This window comes from Rousettus aegyptiacus, unplaced genomic scaffold (assembly GCF_014176215.1).
Source record: "Rousettus aegyptiacus isolate mRouAeg1 unplaced genomic scaffold, mRouAeg1.p scaffold_m13_p_3, whole genome shotgun sequence".
Classification (NCBI taxonomy): domain Eukaryota; kingdom Metazoa; phylum Chordata; class Mammalia; order Chiroptera; family Pteropodidae; genus Rousettus; species Rousettus aegyptiacus.
The window spans coordinates 143,947,819-143,973,920 of record NW_023416306.1 but is presented as its reverse complement, the minus strand read 5'-3'; the positions used below and the strand labels follow the sequence as shown (position 1 = coordinate 143,973,920).

The 26,102-nt window shown below is 38.7% G+C and overlaps 1 protein-coding gene and 2 pseudogenes across 1 annotated transcript in view; 1 reads left to right on the top strand and 2 right to left on the bottom strand.

Moving 5' to 3' along the window:
• The window catches only part of SYT16 (synaptotagmin 16), a 203,940-nt gene that overhangs the window by 127,063 nt on the left and 50,775 nt on the right, over positions 1–26,102 (bottom strand). The gene's annotated exons all lie outside the window — the stretch shown is intronic.
• Positions 15,979–17,668, bottom strand: LOC107509335 (annotated as a pseudogene).
• LOC118601110 lies at positions 24,243–24,361 on the top strand (annotated as a pseudogene).

Below are 26,102 nucleotides of genomic sequence, written 5' to 3'. Positions count from 1 at the left end.
TTGCATGGATTCATGTGTGAATGGATAGATTCTAAGCCTGACCACAAACGTGTGACTCTCTGGGGTTTCTCACTGTCATAGCCCTGAGAAGGTCCTATTCCTTTTCTTTCCTCTGGTTCTCTGACCCAACAAACCCAAAAGTGGAAAGTCTGGTACCTAATCCATACTTCCATTTCTACCACTTAAACAACAACAACAATAATCTATTTCTATTGGAAATTGTCCCAACACTCCCTAGGCCTGCATGGAAAGGAAAGGGAGGGCTTCCTGCCCATCCAAAGTAGTTGTGTGCCAAGACAATTACCTTGGCTTGTCCCAAGGTCATGAGTGACTTTGTCAGCAAATGTTCAGATAATTTTAATGGAAGGGCAGAGAGGTGCAGAGTTTACACAGGAGTTGACAAGTGTTAAATAAAATCTAAAAGCTAAGTAAGTCTTACTGCTCTTATGTCTAAAGATCTCCCTTCACGATTGTCAAGGTAAGAAAGTCTTCAACTGAGGCAAAGGATCACCTTGATTTTTCTAGAACTTACTAAATCACTTTAACTCCTTGTTAAATAAGCAGAGAAAAAATTTCAAACTGTTAGGTATGGTTCTTATTAACACCACAATTGATCTGGTGATTATGAATGATAACCCACTTTAAAAATCACAATAGCATATTATTTTTCAAAGCAAACTTAATTTAAATCGAATGTAAACTTTGAAGCTCTTGCAGATGGAATCACAGAGACATCACTGCCACTGGGAAGTCTTCACCCAGCCATCATCAAGGTAGGTGACAACACTGCTCCTGGCGCAATCATTTCTGCTGGTTTTGTTGCCTGTAAATAAGTGCCCACTGGACAGCTGCTGAGGAACCTTATTTAGTGCCTCAAAATTCACCAGTGGAAACAATTTGTTCGGATTTAACAAAACAAGGATGTGCAGGTACATCCTGTGACATGAGATAAAATGCTGCTATTTTTAGAAAAGCCGAAAACAGGCTGAATTATTACAAGTAAGGGAGCATGCCAGGCCCGGCAGCCTGAGGGTGATGAAAAGACGCCAGGGGCAATGCCAGCGACGGTGCCAGGGCACGTAACCCCCGTCTCTGGAGGCTCGGCCAGCATCCTGCGCCACTCCCCAGTACCTTCTGAACAGCTGAGATCTCAGCTCTAAGAGCAGACACAGAACAGGGAAGGGAAAAGGATGGGGCAGGAAGCAGAGGGGGAGGCCTAGGGGAAAGTGTGGAAACAGAAGAGAAAAAGAGAGACGGAAGAAGGAAAGGAAAAGGAGAAGATATTGGAGGTGCAGCAACATCAGTATTTCCTCAAATGCAAACTCTCTAGTGAATCCCAGGAGCAATGTGGTAGGACCCCTACCCGTCTCACACCTGGTATTCCTCTGCCACTGCCACTGGATGATCAGCAAACACATCAACTGCCTTGTGGACTGGGATTCAGTCACCTTCAGTTGATAGTACAATGTTATGCTCTGCACATCCCCCCAAAGCCAGAACAAATTTAGAATGATCTACTACCAACTTTTTCATTTATACTAAACCATAGTTACCAATGTTCTTCTCTTTCCTGGAAAATCATGGCAGAAAATGATGATTCCTCATGTGTTACTATGGAAACCCTAAAAACTTCCTCCAGAAAACATCAAAAAAGGCAGCACATAACCCCACCCTGACTTTCAATCACAATTCTCTCCAAGGAAGAAAACTGAAAATTAGATGGATTCATTCCGAGTTCCCTTTTCCAATCAAACAGATGGAATTTAGATAAGTTCTTGAAGCAAATTGTGATTCATATAATAATATGTAAACTTATTTCAACGCTCAGAGGTTTTTCTGAAGATTTTGATAATTAAAATATTCCTGTGGAACTCAAATTCCATTAAAGCAATATAGTTAAATATTTTTGTGCCCTGGCCAAAGGGCCAGAATATTTGTGCCCTTCAGTCAGTTTATTAAAATACTGATGATTATGAAAAGTGTAATACTAAGAACCTATATAAAAATTTTTTTCCTATGTCCTTGTTTAATGGTTTTTCAAAGTCATTGAAAAAAAAAAGTGCATTTAGAAACCCCCCTACTGTGTGCCAACCATAACGCAAAAAATGATCAAGAACCAAATACATACAATTATCAGAAACATCCTTCTAATTCTGTTGATTTAGGGTCCACATGTGACACATTCAAATGAAGGTCCTAAATTAACAGGCCAAGCATTTTCCCAATGAAACTCCACGTTACAGAACTAGCATTCGTCATGCTCTTAACATGTGCCAACCCTGTGCTTGCAATGTCATGTGATCAGTTCCATCCAAGCCCCTACACCACCCAACAACCTTACGAGATTGGTTTTATTACCCTCACTGACACAGATCATAACACAAAGGCTTAGAGAGATGGAGCAACCTGCTTGTTGGTTACAAAGCCCTGGTCAGCTGGAGAACCAGGACGAGGCACCTACAATGAAGGGGTAGGGTTTTTATGCAGCAGACAATGGAATCTGACTCTGGCTTAAAAAGTGAAACCTGAATATGATGAAAAGATATGGAAAGTCCACAGATTAGAAGGAAAAGAGAACAAACGAGGCCATACAAGAGCCAGAACGAGGGCAGTTTGGATACCTGGATAAGAGGAATGAATTAGAGCCACTATCAGCACATATCAGCTTCTGCTACTGCAGGGCCCTGAGTTTCCACTGAAGGGATGTGCAGACCTCTTGACTGGAGAGGCTGGACCACTTGACAGACAATACTACCCAAACTTCCTGCAAACTGCCCAGGAGAAATTAGGAGGAACGGAGGAATAAACAGTGGGCAAGCAAAATTTTACTTTCACTGGATAGTATTGAGTTCATTACAATCACATTGCAATAATTTGCCCAGGCCGCAAAGTTTTTAAACTCTGGGAAGTATATTAAAAGTCCATGTCATTGTCTCCACAGGTTACTCCAAATGAATTGAGCAGAGCAGAACTGGCTTCGGACCATTGAGTTTTAGATCTGAAAGAGGTCTCAGAGGTCAGCTAGAATAATTCTATCACTTTACAGGTAAGGAAATTAAGGACTTGTACAAGGTTCCGCAAGTTAATGGCAGACCCAGGAAAACTGAGCTTGTCTTGGTCCCAGGCCAATCTCTCCACTATACTGTGCCACATGCCGTAGTGTTATCGCAAGACAGTCTCAATGAAGTGAAGGAATCTGGTCATCTCCTTGCTGTTGGCTGGCGTCGTAAGCACATTTTATTCACTAGTGTAGTCCCAAACCATATCATCTCCTCCTGAAGTTTCCTTTGTATAATCATGCCTCATTTCTGGAGCTAACATGGCAGCTTTAGGATTTAAATGTTCATAAATAAAGTAGTCTACGTTTTCAGTCATTAGATAGGGTTTCTCAGACTGATTCACCGGTTAAAAAGAAAATTTAAATGACTAACATTTAATAAGCACTTGCTGATTTTCTGGGTATTTTTTAAGCCATTCACATATAGGTACGCAAGAATGTAAGCCTAGAATTGTTTAAAGAAATAGAAATCAGAAATAACCTAAGTAATAAGCATTGAAGGGAGGGCTGAATCAAACCATAATATATCTACATGATTAAAAAAAAAAAGATTATACAGTCATTAAAGTTATAGACATGGAAATGTCTCATGATGTGTAGTTGAATAAAAATTTTATGCAGGAAAAGCATATGCAGCAAAATTCTATATTTCTACAAAAACAATAGCAACACGCATATATGAATGCATGCATATATACATACACACATATAAAATTTATACCAAAACGTTAACTTGGGAGTGGGGGAGTGAAATAAAGGTGATTTAAAATTGTCTCCCTATTTTTGTAATTTTTCTATTACAGAAATTTACTTTTTCCTTATTAAATAGCTTTTTACAATGTTAAATGGTTGGCCATCTAGGCAATCCTAAATGTGTCTGATAACCTGAACCTCACTATCCACACTAAGCCCATCTGTATGGAAGAGGCACAAGGCCCCAGAGGCTAAGGAACTGTGCTGGTCCCTCCACACAACCAGCTGCTTTAGCTGGGAAGGGACCACACTGGGAGTGAGTGCACATTCTCCTCAGAGCAGAGCCAAGGGAGGCAACAGTGAGACCTCCCACCCTGGAAAGGTTAACTCTGTTTTGTTTTTCCCAGCGCCTCTTTAAAATTTCAGAGTCCACAGATTGAATAGAACAGCTCTTGCATGCTTGGACTTTCAAGAGAAAATAACTGTCCTATATGTTCCTACATCTAGGGATGGGGGTGGAAGGGTGGGAAAAGAGTCTGAAAAAGACAGGTTTGCTGGTTCCAACTGTCAATGATTTCCTCCTGTAATTTTGGAGACAAGTGTACCTCTTGCTCCAGATTTAGGTGCCTTGTTTCCAAAGGCAGAATCCGTGTGAAGGCGGGCCGTGAGGAAGGAGCTTTGCAGCAGTCCCTCTGCCTTCGTCAAGCTCTCCCCTCTGACAGGCAGCATGGTGATTTAACTGTCAAATGCTAAGCAGCACATCTTTCAAGAGGCTCCACAGACCACTCCATAAATTGACAAAGGAATAGAACAAACAAACAAGTGCCTGAAAGCTTTTGTGTTGCCATAGCAACTAGCTTAGCTTTCCCAAGCTTGCAAGGTGAAAATGATTCCACCCAAAAAAAAAAAGAAAAGAGAGAGAGAGAATGTAACTAATAAACTTGACATTTTATTAATGCTTTTGTATATGCCAGAGCAGAGTTTCCAAAATCAGCCACAACCAAGGCTAACTCACCACCAGGTCAAAACTGCCCTGGACCTGGAAGTCTAGGAGGAAGTTTTTGCTATTAATGTTGAGCGAGCAGGGATGTCAGGCTGATCTACTCAGCAGACATTTATGGGACTCACATCACACCACAGAAGAAGGCTTCTATACTGTATAACATGCAGAACCTACATCTATGAATCATGAGTAGCTCAACTTCATGAGTAAATAAGATCTGGAGTAAAGATGGGGTGAGGGAGTTTAGGGAGATATTAGAGGGTCTATCTGTGTGGCCCTATACTAAGTTTCCTTTACAGGCTCCTGCCAGAGACCAGAGCCTATCAAGACAAATGGGGGGGGGGCCATGATTCCACCCTTGGTTTGTGGCATTTGATGTCTTGGGAAGGAAGAGGCCAACATGCAGATGTTTCTGACTAGTAATGGTACCCACCATCCAGAGGGATGATAGGAGGATGTCTCAGATACAAAAAAAGCTGAGTGTGCTGCTTGTGGACCACAGTACCCGACCTGTGTTCAAGTGATAAAAGCAGTGCCCACTTCCAATGTAAAATTATCCTCTTGTCACTTTTGCTCTCTTGCTCTCTAGTCCTCCCATATATCCAAAAGATGGCGAGAGCACAAAGGTCACCTTGATGAAAGGACACTGCTGATGGGAGCCTAATTGGTACAATTTTCCTACAGGGCCTCGAACACCATAAAAATCTAGGCGTGTCTGACAGAACTATTATACTTAAAGAATTTATTCTAAGAAAATAATCATAGACGTGCACAAAGATACTACAAAGGTATTAATTTACAGTGCTGTCTATAATAGAGAAAAATTAGAAATAACATAAAAGTTCAACAATATGAAAAAGGTATTGAATTTTAGTACAGCCCCACAAAGGAATTCTGTGCAACTATCAAAAAAGCTATAGAAAAATGTTCATACTATACTAAGTCAAAGTTTTAAAATAAGTAAAATATCCTTGAAAAAAGTATATAGAGGCAGATATGTAAATAACTGGAAAGCTACATACCAAAATAATGATAGTCCTCTGGGTGGCTTTGTTATGGTTTTTTTCTTTTTTTCATTTATCAAATTGGCTACAATAAAATGCCATTATATAATTTAAGAACAATAGAATCTTTGAAGAAGGAAGAAGAATAAGAATAAGAAGAAGAAGAATAAGAAGAAGAAGAAGAAGAAGAGGAGGAGGAGGAGGAGGAGGAGGAGGAGGAGGAGGAGGAGGAGGAAGAGGAGCAGCAGGAGGAGGAGGAGGAGGAGGAGGAGGAGGAGGAGGAGGAGGAGGCGGGGGGGGATATATAAAACATAAAAAGTTGAAACTTCTAGGATTTGGCGGCTCTTTAGAAGTGGAGAGTGAGTTAGAGCCTAGGTGTGAGGCGAGAGCCATTACCACTCACAGAGACAGGAAACACGTGCAAGGGAGTGGCTGGGGGAGAAAGATAGAACGTGGTATGCATGTAGAGCTTGGGAGGCTCATGGGATGTGGGGGTACACATGTCTAGGAGCATCTAGCTCTGTGAGCGGCTGGTCTGGAGGAAGGTCTGGACTGGATAAAAAGAAGTGGGAGACAGTGGCAAAAAGCCCCTGGATGAAGCAAAAGAGAAGAGTGGGATGAGCTGTCTGCTCCGGTATGAATCACATAGAAAGACTAGAAAAGCCTTTCCTTATGGATATCATCATTTCATACTCAGTAGCCACAGGTTAAAAAGCCCTAAGTAAGACCTGAACACTATATAGGACAAGAGAGATTATTCCAAAAGTGGATTAACCAAGCTGGCCTCTTCCTTGCTCAATTAAGACATAGGGAAAAGCATTGTATGTTTCTAGTTCTAAAGTACTCCTCTAAGTTAACTGGACCACATAACTGCCTTAAATATAATTCAATCTGGTGAACTGTGTTATAAAAAGGCTACAATATATTTCCAGCAGTTTTAACTTCTTTTTCAGTTAAAAAAAAAAAAAGCAATTGAACAACATTTAAAAATATATTTAAGCCACAGGAAGTGAACACAGGAAGTGGCTTAAATCACTCTTATAGCTAGTTTGGGGACCGCCTCTCCTAAGGCAGTCTTTTTAGAAGCAGTAATGGGGTAAAATAAGAAAACCCACTGGATCTCCCAAAGTCACCTTCGAACCTCCCACAACACATATTCTCCAGGAACACAAATATTCCAGCAATGTAGTAGTCACATAAACCTAAGATGTTTCAGATGCACCTTTACTGTTAACTCAGGAACCAAAGACAAAAGAAAAAAATATTTAAAAAAATATATATATTGGTTGTATCAGTTTGGGTTTTTTCCAATTACTACTGAAGCAAATATTCTCCCCTGAAACATTTAAAGACCAGGAAAAAGCATGTAGGTAATAGATCCAGCAGGGTCCTAAGAGATGATTCAGTGAATACAACCCCCTCTTACATATGAGGCTACTGAAGAGAATTAATGGCTTGCCCAAGGACACTTGACCAGCCCCAGGATGCTGGGTTCAACTTTCAGGTTAATATTCCTCACCTGGCCCTTTCTGAATCTCTCCTCATCCACCCAGTACACATTCGCCCCCACATACAACAAACACATTTTATCTACTCTTGTCCATCTCACTGCATGAAATTATAGATGCCTAGAATTTTCTCTGCTTGTTTTATACCCACCACTCATATCTCCAGGGACCCAAACAATGTTTTTCTAGTCTGCCAAACCTGAGAGGTCAGCCAGCAGGACTGCCTAGCAAAACTAGCCCCACTGGTTCTTCCAAAGACGCACTGAGCAGAGCAGGAAGAACGAACTACATAAATAATAACCAGAAGCTTCTTTACGAGTGCTTTCCTTTGGGCCTCAGAATGGATAGAAAAGAATTAAGCCAATGCTGAAGAGACAGAGCAGCAAAAACTTGTAGCGTGAGGATTTTTTTATAGACATTTAGCAATGTTATTGCTCCACGGTACAAAGTACTTTTCCTCCCACACTCACAGGTTGTCACTAATGAATGTGCATACAGAAAGTGGCAGCTTATGTCTCTTACATCACCTTGCTTCCTGAAAGAGACAGTGCTTTGGGGTGTGCTTTTATCCTTATTTATGTACTTATCCTCATTATCGTGTTCCTGATAACAAGCTGTATGCTGTGCTCTAGCCCCCAAAGGAAGCAACGCTCAGTTCTTAACCCAGGTTATTAAAAAATAACCAGATGCCTCTAGTGTGCCTTTGAACAGAGGAGTAACCAAGATCTACAAACATGAGCCAATCTTAGAGAAAAGAAACAAGCTTTGCAAATGAGAACAAAACGTAATTGCCACCATCTGCTCCTGCCAATCTCCAGAAGACTGGCCTTCTCACCTAGATGTAAAACAATCAGGTATCCACAAATGTTAGACCATGGGACTTGGCATCAGCCTACCACATGACTAATGACTACAGGTCACTAATCCTCACATACAACCCCACCTGGCTAGGTATTCAGACACACAGAAGGGAGGCCATACCTAGGCTTGCTCAGCTCAAAGCTCTATGCCGGGGTCAAAATTCGTTTAAAAATTGGCGTAAGCATAAGGGAGTGAAACTTGAGTTACATCCTGTCTTCCTATCAATTGCTGCACAGAAAACAGCTTTTATCACCTATTTCCCTTCGGGCCCCTGAACGTTCATTCCTGTCTCTAGTGATGGGAAGAAAAAGCAAAGCAGTTTGACTGCAGCTCTGGTCAGCATCCTTTCCCTCCTTTTCAGACATACATACCACCTCCTGCCTCTGCCCAGTTGCGATTCTCAACCTCCCTCCATTTGCTGTCACGGTCAGATGAACCTACGTGACACAGATCCATAAGAGGTTTACACTTCCAACACTAAAATGTTCTCAAACTGATCAAAAACAAAACAAAATGTCAACAGGTTTAATATCAAATTTATACCTAGTATGTTTCTTAAACTGTTTTCAAAGTAAATTGCTCCCCTTCCCTCAGAACACCAAAGTTAGCCCAAGAATTGTTCAGAATATCCAACTCACCTGGCTCTGTGGAACATTCACAACTGCAAAGCAAGTTAACCCGGGCATGGTATTTCCTTGAGAGTTAATTCGATAACTGCTTCACGGCTACCTAACTATTTCCTGAAAATGCACCTCCACTTCCCCTTCTGCTCCTAATGCTCAGTTAATTTTTTTCTAACTCTAGGTCATAATGAATTTTCACCTTCCTTGATGTTAATAATACTCACTCCAACTGCACAAAACTTCGGTTCCCATCTAAAAGAGGTAAAGGAAAGCTAGTTGCTTATTTGAGTGCGAGAATCACCAAAGGAATGTTTGCTAAAGAGGAGGTAGAGAAACTAGTCTGACTCACCATGATAGCTATTAGAACCTTCTGCCTTAATAATTTAATATTTTTTTTTGCAAATATATAACCACCTGTTCAGTTCCCTCTTTATGAGTGAAATTATCTTCCTCATAAATTTGCTCCAAGTTATTATTCATTTGCTATCAAACTGTAAGTAATTATTCCCTTTAGAGAACAGATGTAATTTGCTGCCCTGATAAAACTCAGACTCTGGTCATAAATATTTTAGTAATCATAAAAGTGCTTTGTTTCTCTTATTTGTGCCTACAGCCCCTAAAATAAAAAGCAAGTGCAAGATAGCAGCTGGGATTTTGATGGAGACAAAATGCCAAGTCTCCCATAAATATCATAACCTGGAAGAAAAGCACAGTATTTCCCAAATATTAGTCACTCATTTGTTCATTGAATATCTCTATAGAGCTTCAGGCTGAGATGAAGCCATATTTCCTGGAATTTAAAACCTGGAGGGTCACAGAAAATCATAGGTTAAACTGTGAAGCCAGAAGTAATAGGTAAGCTGTTACTCTGTAAAAACTAAAAATATAAACTTATGTGGCATGAAGGACTATTGTTGAGTTGGGACAGATTTTAAATACTCCTGCTTCATATAAGAGTCATATAATTACAGCTGAGAAAGTATTATAGAATGTCTAATTAGTCTGTTTTCCCTATATATGAAAGAAAGAGAACTAGTATTTTATTTTCATGCATACTTTAAAGAAAACATAGAAACTTAGAGTTATAAAAAACCTCACTACAGTGGTTCATATTTCTGCAGCTGAGAACTTGCTTTGAAATTGTTGTAGGCTCTGAACCCTCTCTCAGAAAAAAAAAATGCACAAACAAAATTTAATTAATACATTCATAGGACATATTGATGCTTCCTTAAAATTCATCCAAAAAATTCATCTCTTTGAGGTTCTCAAACTCCAAGTTAAGAATTTCTGTTTCAGAGGTAATATATGGGCCATGCCAAAGTCCAATTCTCTCATTAAGCCAACACACACACACACACACACACACACACACACACACACACACAAATTCCTTTTTCACATTACAGCTCTTCAAGAGAGTGGAAGGTTCTCTCCCTTCAAATGACCTTGATTAGACATTATTTATATGCTCCTTTATTTTCCTCTCATCTTTTCCCAAAGCAAAGCAGCAGAACATTCTGAGAAATGAAATGGCATGCCTCCAATAGAACTGAGTTGCCCATCACTGTGAGTGTACAGAAAATGGACTCTCACTTGTTTGGAGAATTGCAGAGAAGACCCAAGAATCAGGAGGGGAACTGGAATAAATAGTCTCTGAAGTCCACTCCATGAGATTTCACGACTACGTTGTACTCTAATGCCTGTGTGTCTGTGTCCTTCACAGGGATGGCACTAAGAACTAAATACTGGGCTTCCCATGAAGTTCAGTCAAGCAAAGTACATGCTGTACTTTCATTCTGTGTATTAATTTCGGCAGAATCAACCTTATTTTTACCTTGCAAGTAAGTAAATTCCTTGTGGCATCTAGGGTCTCATTGATTGTTGGAGATCACAACTTGGCTTCTATTGAATTCTAATCAAACCCCTTTATCATTTCACATGGGCTGTTAAGACACCTCATCCACCATTGTTGGCAAGTCATTTATTCAGTTTGTTCACATGGACAATATATTTTTATTGATAGCATAGCCTATGATATACCACGTATATTCTAGAGATACAGCCAGGATTGAGGCAGAAAAAGTTCCTGCTCTCATAAATTTACACAGTAGTTTTTCACAATCTGTACCATGATCCTGGTCCTAGAATGTCCAAGTTTTCCTTTATTTCTCCATTCTTGTGAAGTCAAGAATAAAGGATAAAACACTTCATTTTCCTTGAGGATAAAACACCTCTTTTTCCTTGAAGCTAAAACAAGAAATATATGTAGGTCCCAAAGAGCTTTCAGGTAATTATTCTGGGACTTCACCTTCAAGGTGCGAAGTTCTGACTCATTCACTTCGAGTGAAGAGTGAGAGGAACATAATCATTGCATCATAAGACGTTAGAAGAAAATAAAGCAAAAACATGAAAGACAGCCACGAAAAAAGCCTAACCTTGAAATTTTCCTAAGAACAGAACTCATAATATGTGTGCACAGGAAAACCGTAATTATACACTCCTACAAATCCTGGAGACGAATCTCTTCTTTTTCATCTATTAATTACGAAAGGCCTATGCAGTGCTAAATAGTTTCTGAGGTAATTTTGGAAAGTGTTTGTTTCTCATAATATTAAGTGCTGAGAATATAATCAGCTTCTTAAATGCAAATGCTAATACATCAGTTGTGTCCACAGCGAACACTCTTTGCACAACACATGATTCGATACTTATCTATGCCAAGATTTTCTTCGGTAATCACAAATTAACTGAAACCGGCCACAGGAATTCCTTCCTTACTGCCAAAAAGCTCTCTTTTTAGGTTTAACACTTTCCAATCTAAACATGAAGACTCACTGCAGGTGTAAATAGCTGAGAGAAGAGAAAAGGGGGAGGGAAGCGATGAGAGTAGGCAGTTGAATAACATCTTATGTCAGACTACCATACGAGGCTGCTTATGTCAGAGGCTGCTAGTTGCCCCCAATTTCTACTGTTTCCTTCTTCCTTAGCTAGGCAAATGGCTGTCCCAGAATAAATATGGCACTTCTCAGCATCCCCAACAACTTAATGAGGCCTTATGACTAATGCCTGGCCAAGGAGACGTAATGCAAGTTTTATGGGCAACTGTGAAATGTGATGAGGATGGTGAAGCAACAAGACAGAAGGAGGCTTTGTCCCTGATGATCAACAAGCCAACGCAATGGTCCCAAACTAAACCTATGGACTTGGCCTTGGCGAGATAGAAATAAGCTTCTAATTTGATTAAGCCACTGTAATTGGGGGTTTTCTGTGGCTTGTAACTAAATATAGAATACGACAAACTTGTATAATCCACACAGTACTTCTATTGAGTAGTTATTATCATCCCCTTTTTATACAATAAGAAACTGAAGACTATTTCTGCTAGGCCCCTCACAAACATAAGAATCCCATACATACAAAAGAAAATATGATAGTATGAGAAGCGAACAGCACATCTTGGTGCAAAAGATAGACAATAGTACTAACTAGATGGTCATGAAGTGTTTCATATAGAATTTTATGGATTTAAAAGTATTCAAACCAAGATTTAATTTAGGTACTTGATTTAATACTGAAAATACACCCTAGTTCTGAATGCGCACTGTACCAGTTATTGACACATAATTGCTGCTGCTACTGCTGCTAACACCTTTACTCTTAGGTTAAATTGCATTGAAATTTCCAAGTCTTGCTTTACAAGTTCATCAAAGTGACCACTCCAATCTTAACATTTCATAAATATTCCATATAGAGTGACACCCAGGCATTTTCTTGACTCAAATGTTGAATGGCTTAAAGTGTTCTCAAAGACCTACAAACTAGTAGGGGCCTTGTGATACTTTCGTATAATTATGTCAACAAATAAGTTTCACCCAAATGACCCCTATCCTCTACCCCTTTCTTCACTTTATTCTGTTTTTATTTCTCCATGGCCTTTAGCACAGTGCTACATAACCAGGGTCATCAAAAGTCATTTGAAGGAATTGTCTAATATGCAAGAATCACCATCTCAATTTTTATGTCAAAGTAATTTCAATATCTTCATACCCATTTCTTTCCATCATGGATAGTGGTCTTACTTATACAGTATTATGTAAGTATTAACTTTGCCTGATTAAGATTTAACTTTTAAGTGAAACTATTAATTCCTCCAAACAAGCAAACAATGACAAGACTGACAGCAGTCTTGAAATGTATTAATTGTAGTCTTGATGACAAATGTAGTCATATAATCATGTCTGTCAATATGATGTTGAAGGAAGGTCAAATCCCTATTAATAATGTGTTGATTTTGAATCTTTATAAAGAAGTGACAGCATGATTTTTAAGAACTTTAGAAAACATACCAAATATTAGATAAGATGTAACAGTAAAACATTTAAGCTGAAAATTCATTTTTATTTGTCGAGTTTAGGCATTTAGCTGTACTGAATCCCAATAATTGCATAAACATGTTCAGAGGCTACAAATAAAGTAGTCTTCAGGATCTTAGTAGGACACCTGGTAGGAGACAACTATTCAACCATAGCTCAAAGTATCCGCCCTCACTCCTTGGCCAGAACGCAGAAAGGAATTATCATCTAGTGATGAGATTATGAAGTAAGAGATTTGGGGAAGAGGGGTTTGGGGTACCCGGAATGGTTGTGTTTAACTCTGCACAATAAACCAAAGCAGTACAAATCAATATAACTTATCACCAAAATCAATGCCATTCAAGCCACATGGCATTTTTTTAAGAGAAAAAGATGAAGAGATAGCTGTTTGATTTTATTAAAGTATTTCTTATGAATGAGTTTGGTATCATAGTTTCCATCATTTGTGGCCCAACTAGTCGAAATATTCTTTTGTTACACTAATAACTTTCTGTGTAATTTAAATATCCACAAGGGTCATTCTTCTCCGGCATGCCAGAAAGAGCCAAAATAGCATACAAATAATCACTCCCCCTCTTTCCAGCATTCCTGTCATCACCATCAATAAGAATTTTAAAGTATTTCTTTATCTCTATACACATGGCACTAGTTGGGCCCTAAGTGTGAGCTCTCTTTGAAAACCATGCATTGACTATTAAATATGTGCCAGATAGTCTCATTCTAGACATAAGAGCCCTGGACTCACTTTAAATCCAAGGGAAAAAACTCATAGAAGTGCTTTCTTTGGATAAAGCAGCTAGTATTTTTCTAAAGCTAAGACTTGAAACCAGGTCTGTCCATTCCAAAGTATTTTCTCTTAACCACTGTACTATTACTGACTCTTTCATCTCACTTCCAATAGGACATATGCTTTGAGGTTGTTGCCCCACAGCTGAGAGACTGGTATCTCTCTTGCTGGGTCTCCCATGTCACTAATAACAACTTTCAGAGTAGCTGGTTTGGGTTAGTCAATGTTGAAATAGAAGAAGCCAAACACATGGTTCTTCAATGGCTCTGTGCTCCTTACTCTAATCAACAAAGCTATCAGGGCTCAGGGAAGCAGCTCACAACCTGAGGTGACATTACTCAATATGGATACGGACAGCTAAGAAGAGAACCAAGAATGAATATATAAATAAGACAGACATAAAATTAAATATTGACACTGCCTACAGAACAAAAGGTTATGAACACAACAGAAACACAGAAGTTTCCTGTTAGAGAGAATGGGATGAAGAAAATGGTTCCCCTCGTCTATGATTAGTTACAAACAGCTTCTCAGAGAATTTCAGGTGCTGTCAGAATGAAGAAGTGGCTAGTGATCTTTGCAATAAAGAGTGATAATGTTGGACCTGATTCAAAGGGCAAAGTAAGCAGAAGGAGAAGGTTCTAAGATAACCCACTGCTAAAGAAACACAGTTATGATGATGAAGCAACACAGGAACATATATTTGGTTGAACAAACAAGATCTTCAATGCTTACTGTACCAGGCTCTGTGCTAGATGCTGAGGGAACAAAAATGCTTAAGTCCATGTATATTCTCCAGAGGCAGACAAGAGGCAAACACAGATTTAACCTTCTCATGTTAGCTACTAAGCTGGAAGTGAACACAAAGGGCTGAGGGAACACAGAGGAGGTACTCCTAAGTCAACCCGAAGGTATGAGGAGAGTTTACTAAAAACAAGCCTAAGGCTGCTAAGCCATTTAACCTAGTAGCTGAGAGCATGAGATCTGCAGTCACACTAGACAGGTTCAAGTCCTAGCTCTATTACTCATTGCTCTGTAAATAAGGCAACCACTTAACCTTTATGGGCCTCAATTTATGCATCTGTAAAATAGAAATAAGAATAGTATCTACTTCATGAGGATGTCCTGATGATTAAGACTTAGAAGAGAGTCTGGCACATGCAGTAAACAATCAATGAAAGTCACCTAGTGTATTGATGAATAGAATAATATTAATTCAACAAATAAGTGAATGAATTCAACGGTTTGGAGGTGAGGAGAATCAAGGGAAAGTCTGCTTGAATATCAAATGGCTACAATGCACATGGACACCCAAGTTTCTAATGGGCAGTTGTACACACTAGTCTAGAGACAGGTTCAGAGCGAGAGCTATATATTTGAAGGTGGTCAAAGTCATAAGAATGGATGAGCTCATCTAAGAAGAGAGAGAGGACAGAGAGGAAGGTTAGGGCCAAGTTCTAAACACATCAAACATTGAGAAATAGGAAAGGAAGGAGAGCCAGCAACAGAAAATTGGAAGTAGGAGGAAAATTAGGTGCACGGTAACCAGATAGATAAAAGGCAAAGGAATCAGCAATGTGTGTATGTGCAAGACAGGGTGGGGGCAAATTAGTACGAGTTCAGTACTATCAGAGCATAAATAAAGAAGCAGTAGGAAGATGAAGACTGAGGTAAAAGTAGAGCCGAAGGGTGACAAATCTTGCATGTCAAGTCAAGGACTTTAGATGATTGAAAGGCTAAAAGAGGTTTTAACCAGAACAGAGGTCTGGCCAGGTGTGCGTACTAGATAGCTGGTAGCTGTGAGAACGATGTCTATGGGAGGCAGAATAATATCCCGCCAAAGATGTATATATCTTAATCCCTGGAATTTGTGAATGGTAGGTTATGTGGCAAAGAGACATCACGGTTGCAAGTGGAATTAAGGTTGCTAACTAGATGACCTTAAGATAGGGAGATTTTCTCAGATTATCCAGATGAGTACAACGTAATCACAAGGGCCCTTAAACGCAGAAGAGGGAATCAGAAGAGAACCAGACAAGTGGTAGCAAGAAAAAAACTCAACCTGCTGTTGGCTTTGAAGATGGAGGAAAAGGGCCGCAAGCCAAGGAACAGGAGCAGCCTTCAGAACCTAGAAAAGGCAAGAAAATTTACCCCCTTAGAACCTTTGGAAAGAAGCTCAGTCCTCCTGACACCTTGATTTTATCCCACTGAGATGCATTTCAGACCTTTTTTTTTTTTAATATCACAAATAGATTTTATTTGTCACCATGAAAATTCTGAATTTTAAACAGACTCTTAGACTAGGAGCTCGTATCCATCAGCTCGTTCAACTTTAGCACCTGTCTCATCTCCAGTAGCTTTTTCGGAATTGCTGCCTTCAGCATGAAGCTTCATGAGTTTTCTCAACTCAAACCTGGGCTTCTTCAGCATTTTGACTTTCCTAACAAAGACATCATAGAGCGGATAAATAGACTGGCAAGCCATTTCTGTGTCTTTTCCAAGGCTATCTGGAATCAATTTATTGACCACTTCTTTCAAGTCATTTGTCTGTACCTTTCTGGTCATGATTTCCATCATCTTCTTCTGGATTTGGTGGACATGTTGGCTGAGCATAAAGAGATCTTCTGAATCTGATTATTACATTTTTCAGTAAAGTCGACACCACAGAGACGAAGCAGTTTTTGACCATAGAAGACATTTTGTCACAGGTAAGATTCGTGCCATGGAAATCAGGCAGTTTTTGCCCTGACCATCCTCAGTAATTAGCTTGAATTTTCTAAATGCAACTCCATCATTCTGCAGATCAGCTAGGCTCACTTCAAAAGCATGAGCCTTGAGACTATCAGATGTGATTTGGGTTCTTTGAGTTCTTGTGGCTAGTGTTTTCCCAATATTTCTTATATTGAACATAGCCGCTGCTTTCACACCACACCAATCTTTCTTAGAAAATGGATCAACCACTTTCTTCTTGGATCCCTTTATCTTGCCTTTTGTAAGGAGCTTGTTCTTTCCAACCACCATGGTGCTGCTCAGAAAGCCAAAAAAGGCCATTTCAGGCATATCATTCAGTTCATCACCACAAAACTGAATGATAATAAATTTATGTGCTCTTAAACCATGAAGTTTGTGGTCATTTGTTACAGTAGCAAGAAGGAACTAATACAATGTCCTTAAGAGGTAAAAAATATTGGAAGCAGAAAAATTAACTAGGAGGCTGTTGCATTAGTGTGGAGAAGAGATGATAAAAGTCTGTCTTAGAAAAATGGGAACAGGGTAGGAAAGAGAGTGGTGCTTCTCTGAGCATCTGTTGTTTACCTGTTCTTGTGATTAACAACATATTTCTATCAGACAGAAAGGTAGTCTCTTCGTAGAACACGTGTTTCAGCAAAGTTAAGATATATCCCCATTGAAGTAAAACCTACCTAATAAATTGAATTGGAAACTAATGCCAAAGGAGCTTTAAAACAGCAGTCACCCATTTTCATGCTGAACCTTTAAGACTGTATCCGGGACCTGCCTTTTCTTCTGTGAATCCTCCCCATATGTTGAGTTTAGTTTTGTATTATTTTCAAAAGTTAGAAAAATGTTTTTATAACTCTTAATTCTCTCCTCTACATCTCTCTGTCACCTAAAATGCCCTGCCTACATGTTTGCTCTCAGGAGCTACCTTCTGCTTCTGTTTTTTATGCAAGTAATTCATATTCATTATAGAAAAATCAGAACACAAACAAGCAAAAGGAAAAAAAAGGTAAATCGTTCTAATCCCACCCCCTTGAAATAAACATTTTTTGCATTTTCAGAGGTATTTTTGAGAATGTTTAATTAATATTTATACATATTCATGTATTTTGTGAAAAAAAGAATCATACTCTTCTAAAATGTCATGCTTTTCTTGTCAGGCAATATATCATGAATTTTTCTATGACTATAAGTAAACGTTTAAAATATAATTCTTAATGGATACTAGATATTTCAACATAAAAATATGCCATAATTTATTTACTCAGTCCCCTTATTGCTGGACATTTAGTTTTATTTTTCCTTTACCCCTCTCCCTCCATCTTCTCTGTTCACTCCCCCTCATCCTCTTTTCATCTTTTCATGGTCAGGTGTTCTCAGACATCAACACCGGTTACTTTCAGGTCAGCCTTGCTGCAGCATATACTTCCTGCTCCCATAGTTGCTCTGGGAGGCTGCCGTATCTTCCCCATCTGACTGATTACTCCCAGACCTGTCTTTCCAGCATGGCACTGGGTTATAGTGCACTTAAAACAAAACAACAAACTTGACCTTTGTCAATACCATTAATAGTGACTGGCAATCTGTATCAGTCTGAAAATTCCTCCATGCCAAAGCTTTGGTTACTAAGATTAAAAATCTCCCTACTTTATTATTGCTTATAGTTTACAGGTCTGTGTTTACTTATAATTAGAAAAGCCTTGCTACATCGTGGTCTTGACTTTTATTTGCAAGTGACAAAAAATGACAACTCAAGTGGCTTTAAGCAAAAACAAACAAACCAACCAGGTTTTTCACCTAACTCAAAATCAGATATGATCAGATCCAGATGCTCAGACAACATCAGGAAGCAGTCCTTCTTGACCTCTTGGCTCTGCTGTCAGTTTTGCTGTTACTTTCAGGTTAGGAGTTAGGAGGGGTTCCCTTGAAGGTAGCAGCAACACTTCCAGGTTTCTAGCATTATAGCTCCAACTCCTGTAGAAGATTGCTTCCTTCTTCAACATCTTAAAAGAAAACTTGAAACTGGCTCTAATTAGACCAGTAGGGTCACATACTTATCCCTATGGTCCAGAGAATGGATAGGCTCGCTGACTTAATTAGAGATAGGCTATACACCTCCCATACTATGGCCAAGGACATCAAGTACAATCACTAGAAGAGGGCACCAGATACTGTGTAAACAGTACAATCGATGTCCTTGCAAGGATGAAACTCTCTAGGACAGCAACCTTCACTTTATGAGGTCACAAAACCCTCTGACAGTCTTACATAAGCTCTCAATAACAGAAAATTAACAAAAGCACGCACAAACACACATTTGGCATATGACACACTTGTAGACTAAAAATTTATTTCCTTCAATAGGTAGACTGGGCCTTACCTAGAGCTATGTTTCTCACTCATTTTTTCATGCAAAAATTAATGGTATTTTCTGAACAATGACAGAAATAAGTCCATATTTTGCTCTGGAAAAAAAATTTGTTCAAAAGGAAATTTCAACAAGAAGGTTGAAGTTGTTCGACTTGAATAAGCTGAAATTATCAAATGGTTTTGAAATAAAATGTAAATCATCTTTAATATTTAAGCAACTTTTCATTCTGATAGCAACAAGTCCTGAAAAAAAAAAATGATTCATAAAGACACAGCAGCCAAGAATCAAAGCAACCATCTTTCACCTTGACAGACAGGCAGACTTGTATCAAGGAACCCAAGAATGCGTCAAGGTTTGGGCTGAATTCACATTGTGCCGTTTCCTTTGTCCTCAAATCCATGAGATCATCTTTGGCAAAGACTATATCAGTGATGCACTGATGTCAGCAGCAAGAGGATTAATAACCCATTCTTAAATATAAAGGTCTTTCAAGTAGAAGAAACCTTCAAATAAATTCTGCAGTGTTTCCAGAGGCCTACAGACATCTACCCATAGAAAGATCAAGTGATGAGGAAGGCATTGTCATGTTAGACTCCAACACACAGGAGAAATTTTTCCTGCAGCGGAATTCATATAGATATCTACTTCCATTATAGTAGTGACCTGACCAAAAATAATCACCCATCATGGTGAGTTAGGAAATAAAAATATATACCTAATTCAAATATATAAATATATATGTGTGTACATATGTATACACATATTCAAAAAGAAAACCAATAGAGAATTAACTCCTTTCTGCCAAATGGTTCCAAGTGGGTTTTTTATTTCTCTCAAAATAAATTAGTTTAAATGTGTTTCTCATTTAATTGGATGCTTCAAAAACTTGATATCTAAAAATTAAAAGAACTTCTCATAGTAGGGAATTCCATATTGTGGTCCTATTTGATGGTTATGTGTTTTTTATATATAAAACATACATATACACAAACATTATACATATGCAAAAAGATACATATATATAAATGGTAAGCATTTTTCAAAGAATTTATCATTTTAAAATATGAGGTCCATGAGAACAGGGTCTTTGTTCTCTTTGCTGCTATATCTTTCTTGGCCAAAGATCTAAAGCCATGCTCATTAATCAGTTTTATCATGAAAAAGGGTGACATTTTGTTTACCCTTTGTCTGTCCTTGGTGTCCTATTTATAAAATTCAGAACATGATAGGAAGAGAGGGGTATTATTTAATGTCTCCCCCAAACCACAAACATATGAAGAAAAATTAGAAGACACAGAGAGTGTCGAAGTTTTCTTCTAGACTAAGTGATTAGGAGCATAGTAGGGAGACTAGCGGAAGCAAATAAAATTGAACCAGATCATATACATCCCTCTGTGCCATGGTGAGAATTTAAATCTGATTCTGATATGATGGAGGCCACTGGATGGTTTTGAGCCAGAGTGAAACGAGGCCTGATTTACAGCTTAAAAGGTTTATTTTGCTGCTGTATAGAGAATAGACTCCCTTCTGGTGTTGAAGAAGGGAGATTAGGTAGGAGCCTCCCTCAATAAGTAGGTCAAGGGAGGGGCAATGGTGGTTTCTACCTTGGTGACAGCAGAGGAAGTGGATATATTTTTGAAGGTAGTGCCAAGCCAACAAGTATGGCTGATACATAGGTTATAGGTCATGAAGAAAATGGAAGAATCAAGGATAATGTCAAGGTTTTGAGCTCAGCAAACAGATGGTGCCACTTTACACCACTGAGGAATGCTTAAGGAAGGACAGGTAGGTAGTGAGGAAAAATAAAGAGTCTTTATTGGACATGTTCAATCGCAGATGCCTACAGGACACCCAAATGAACATGTCACTTGGATAAATGAGTCTGGATTTCAACTCAAGACTGGAGATAAAAATGGGGAATCCTGAGAGTGTGCTAAAATAGTATGCATGTGGCTGAATGAGATTCCTTTGTATAGACATCATGATTCAGCAACAACATAACACGTGGAGCTTTTGCTTCACCAAAATGGCAAAAATAAGTATGTTTCATCTGTGCTTCATCTGGCTTCAGAGACCAAGCTTTTCCTTCCAGTTGGAGTTTTGCCTGGCAAAGAAACTTTGCTTGAGCTTCAGCCTCAGAGGACATGAAGCTTCTCCAATCTTGAATTGACATAAAAATATACATATTACAGAGAGATTAATACTCTCCCAAACTGAACAAATTATAACTCTCTATATCATTTCAAAGATGTCAGTGGCTTTTAACGTTTCCAAATAGGGCTCCTCAAATAACAAAAACAGGAGAGGCTATCCTGAGAGATCTCAGTAATGTCATCCATTTGCATGCTAAATAGATGTGACCTACCTGATTTCTCCAAAACCTGTTTCAAAATATTAGATTTACCAGGTAAAACTCCAGCTGGAACTTCTCCAGTCGTGTGTGGCTTCTTGTCCTTTGCACTGTAATAAAAAAGTTTATAGACAAGACGATTGTGTTGGGCAAAACCAAGTTGGCCAAAACCAACCTTCTCTTCCCATGGAGATTTCTTTCGCCTGGTGTATCTTTAGCGTGCAGAGATGGAAGGTGCTCCCTTCAGCTTTGTTGTCTCCAAGCTTTCTTTGCGGGGGGGGGGGGGGGGGGGGGGGGCGGGGGGAACCACCCAAAGAAGGATGATCCTATTTTCTTCTCTGTCAGTTTCAGTTGAAGCTAAATCCAGTGTAAATAAAGTCCAGTGTCTATCATCATAATACAGGGTATATTTTCTTTAATTTCCACCAACAGGAAATTATTTAATTTCAAAACCTGAAAATGGCAATAATTACACATCACCTAAAATTATACATTAGCATCCCATACCACTCTACTCTGAATGTATGATATGACATTAATTTTTTTTCTTTGAAAGCAACCTTAAGGTGTAGAAAGGATTTTTTTAAAAGATGTAGAAAGAATTTTTTTAAAAAAATTGGGGTCCAGCCCATCAATCTACTCAAGGTCATAGACTATGTAAACTAAAGTGTAAAGTCTTCATGTTTCCATTGTGGCAAATTGTATCCCCAGAATTCATCATTCATTTACTCACTCATCCTTTCAACAAATATTTGGTAATCATGCATTATGTTCTGGGCACTATGGCTCTGGGAATACAGTAGCAAGCCAGACAAAATCCTTATACTCATATGCTCACAGTCTAGTGGTAGAAACAGACAAACTAGTAAATAAATATATATTTTCAAACAGTGACAAGTACCAAGAAGAAAAATGTAGTGATGCAAGGAAATATAAATTTGAGCTGTCCGTAGGGTGGGGACATGGACTAGGAGAGGATTTTTTAAAGGACATCACATTTGAGCCAAGACTTGGATGAAATGAGGGAGGACCAAGACTCCAGACTCCCCAGTAGAATTCATCACTCCCTATCTCATGCTTCTATTGCATTTTATATCTATTCGTTCTTTTTGACAAAAATTTCTTGAGTGCCTACCACATCCCAGGTACTGTTCACAGAGCTCTATTGTAGCTTTAGTTCATCCTGTTTCTATCTGTCCCCTACCATGAGAGTGCAATGATAAAGACTAGGTCTTTGTAGCTCCTTTAGTGCTTTGTATTTTGGGAAATAAAGTGTTTGATGGAGAGATGAATAGATGGATAATTGGATAGACAGTCTACACCTCAAGTACTTCCAAGAGTCAATTTTATTATTTTCTTCACTGCTCCCCCAGTCAATGTTCATCTCTCAGAAGAAAACTAAGGTTACACAGACTCCTCCTAGAGAACTCAGCATAATAAATCAGGTCAGGCCTCTTGGGGAATAAAGGATTCAAGTAAAAGAAAATCTTTGATTAAAAATGTAGTTCATTATTCAACAGTCTTTGCTAGACAGCAAATATAAAGGCCATAAACCTTGTCTTAATTCAATAATTCAAAGAGCTCCCAAAGACAGGGTAATACAAACCGACTGTTCTGAAATTGTACCCAACAAGTGACTCATTGGTCTTAAGTGCACACAATGTTATACTTGTGTATGATGTTGTCAGTGCAACATTAGTCAGATGTCAAAAGCAAAATGAAAATAAATTCAGTAATCCTATCCAATCTTCTTATTTTAAAGAAGACTACATATTCTCCGCTTTTTAATGTTTAATTCTGTTTCTTGGTGCTTAGAGAAAACTTTTTAAATTAAAAGTAAGTTTTGATAAATCTTTGGTCTCTCTGAATGAGACATGTACCAAGAAGTAATACAAAGTACTAATTCGTTCATCGAAATTAGTTATTAAATGGCATTAAAGCTTGACGACAGCACTCCCATTTTCATACTGAAAATATACATGACATTAATGAATTTGCAGTTGAATTTTTGCCAGCATCCCTTGTAAGGTATATACCAAATGACTTCCCAACAATTTTTTGCCTCTATAATCACACAGTAAATTGCAACAATAACGTACTTGTTTCCCCCTAACTGCACTTTTTTGGGCAATGCAGATAATATTCCTCATGTAAACTCCTGTTCTGTTGTTTTAAAGATCAAACATCCTTTCACCTGAGAAGCACCGAAGGGCTGGTTTCCCTGGCAACGTAATTTGCTTCCAGTTCAATGGAACATCGAGTTCTTTTTCACGGGTTCACTGCACTGAGAGGCCAATCATAGCTCAGAGAGCTCCACTGCCTTTGCAAAGCTCTATTTAAAAAATGTCTGTTGCTAAGGTGTTTTTGTTATGGTTAAACGAACCTCTTAAATATTGATTTTAATGCTTTCAATTTTTTAAGCTGCTCTGCTTTCAGTTTTTTCTTAAACACATTGGACACAGCTCCTCTGTGCCTCTTATTCATCTGCTGCGGCTCTTTTATTTCAATGATGCAAATCCGCTGGCATCTTCTTTTGTAGATTTTTCAACCAAAAACAACAATCATTTGAATGAGGATGGGCTTAGGAGAAAACCTGTTTTTCCAAATCTGGCTTAAACAATCCAAAACTGTAACCAAGTGAATACCCCTCTAAAGTGGCCAAGCCTTAACTTCTAGACCTAAAATACTTAAAGGTACATTGACTGGGGTTGAATTTGTATTAAAGGAATGTCCTTGGACCATTCTGGCAAATGCCTAGTTCTGACAGCAGATCTTCAAACCTAATTAGGTTCTAGTCTGCAGCCAGACCTTCAAATTCAACCTCTACACCCATTTCAGCAGTATCTTGCTACCCAGTTAGAATTTCTGTAGAGTCTACAGCCATGCCACCCTGAACAAGCCTGAACCCATATGATTTCAGAAGCTAAGCAGGGTCAGGCCTGGTTAGTACTTGGTTGGGAGACCACCTAGGAAGACCAGGTGCTGTAGGTGTAAAAAAAACAAATTCTTCTGTAACAAAATCCCAGTGATATGGGATGTTTTTGCCAAAAGGACAAGCAGCAGCTCGGGGTGATGTATAAAAATGAAATAATGAAAACAAACACAGGAAAACAGCCTCCTGAAACTGGTAGAAAGCCATTCAGTGCTCTACATGGGGGACTTATTACCTCATCTCACCAAAGCTTCAAATTTGAAGCTTCAAATTTTGGAACATACTTAAAGACGGTATACATTTTACAGAAAGTATTAAGGTAATATGATGTTATATTAGGAATGAACAATATAGAATTAGAGTGCCTGTATTTATATGAATATGCATAATAACAATGCATAGAAACAGCTATATAATATGCATAGAAACAGCTATCATAATAGAAATAAGCTGTCAAATTTGGGGCAGAAATTTCCTATTCTTTGAGACTAAACTTTTTAAGTGAATGCGAACAGAAATTGAAGACTCTAAATGTATAACCATTACTGTGTCAAAAAACAACAAAACTGGTGTGATACATGGTTCAGCATGGACTGTGGAAATGAGTAAGGTACGTCAGAGAATGATGCAGAGGGAACTCAGAAGTAAAAAACATATAGGTGCAGACAAGACCAAGGACATGGATAAATATTTCTTTAGCCAGTCTTTATCAAAGGCTCCACAAATAGTCAGTTAAAAAAATTGATAGTTAACTCCAGACATTACAAGTTATATTGTATATAGTTTGCTTGCAGTTTTACAGTAGTGTAGTGGGTTGAATGCTGGCTCCAAAAAAGATATGTCCCTATCCTAATGCCCAGGACCTGTGAATATGACTGTACTTGGAAAAAAAAAAAAAAGTTTTTGCAGATGTAATGAAATAAAGGATTTCAAATAAGATGATCTTGAATTCTCCAGGTGAGCTCTAACTCTATTGACAAATGTCCTAAGAGACACAGAGGAGAGACACAGGAGAAGGCCATGCAAAGACAGAGATTGAATTATGCAGCCACAAGTGAAGGAACATCTGGAGCCATGAAACACTAGAAGAGGCAAGGATATTCTCCCCTAGAGCCTTCTTAGGGGGCACACGTCTGCCAACGCTTCAGTTTTAGACGCCTGGCCTCCATAACTGAGAGAGAATAAAATTCTGTTGTTGTAAGCTACCGAGTTTGTGGCATTATGGCAGCCACGGGAAACTAAACAAGTAGTATATACCGTGTATACAATGCAGTAGTATCGCTTATGAAGTTTTAAAGTTAGCATTTAATGTAAAATTGCAAATAGTCTAATTACCTGGAAAATTTTTTGTATTACCCTGTAAGTACTCTCAAAAATATACAGTATGGCTCATTTTGATTTCAGTGCTTGAAATGGGTTGCTGCTTCTAGGTTGAGCACCAGATGCAGAAGCTGGTTTGAGTTTCAGGAACATGTAAGCCCTGGATTTACACTAAGGGAGAGATGTTCACAGCTGGGAAGGGACTAAGCCCACACTATGAAGACAGCAACACCCATTCCTGCTCACTTTGGGTGAATGTTCATAACGAGAAATAGGGAAGACAACTGCCTGCTTATTAAAATTGTTCTCTTCTCCATTCTATTTCCAATTGTCAAACATTTATATTTAAAACCCAATAAGTTAGTTCACTTGACTGCCTCCATTATGATCTAAATCAATGATTTTTAATATTATGGGACCTAAAAATTACCTGAAGTACTTTTTTAAAAGCACAGGCTTCTCCTCAGAAGATTCTGATTC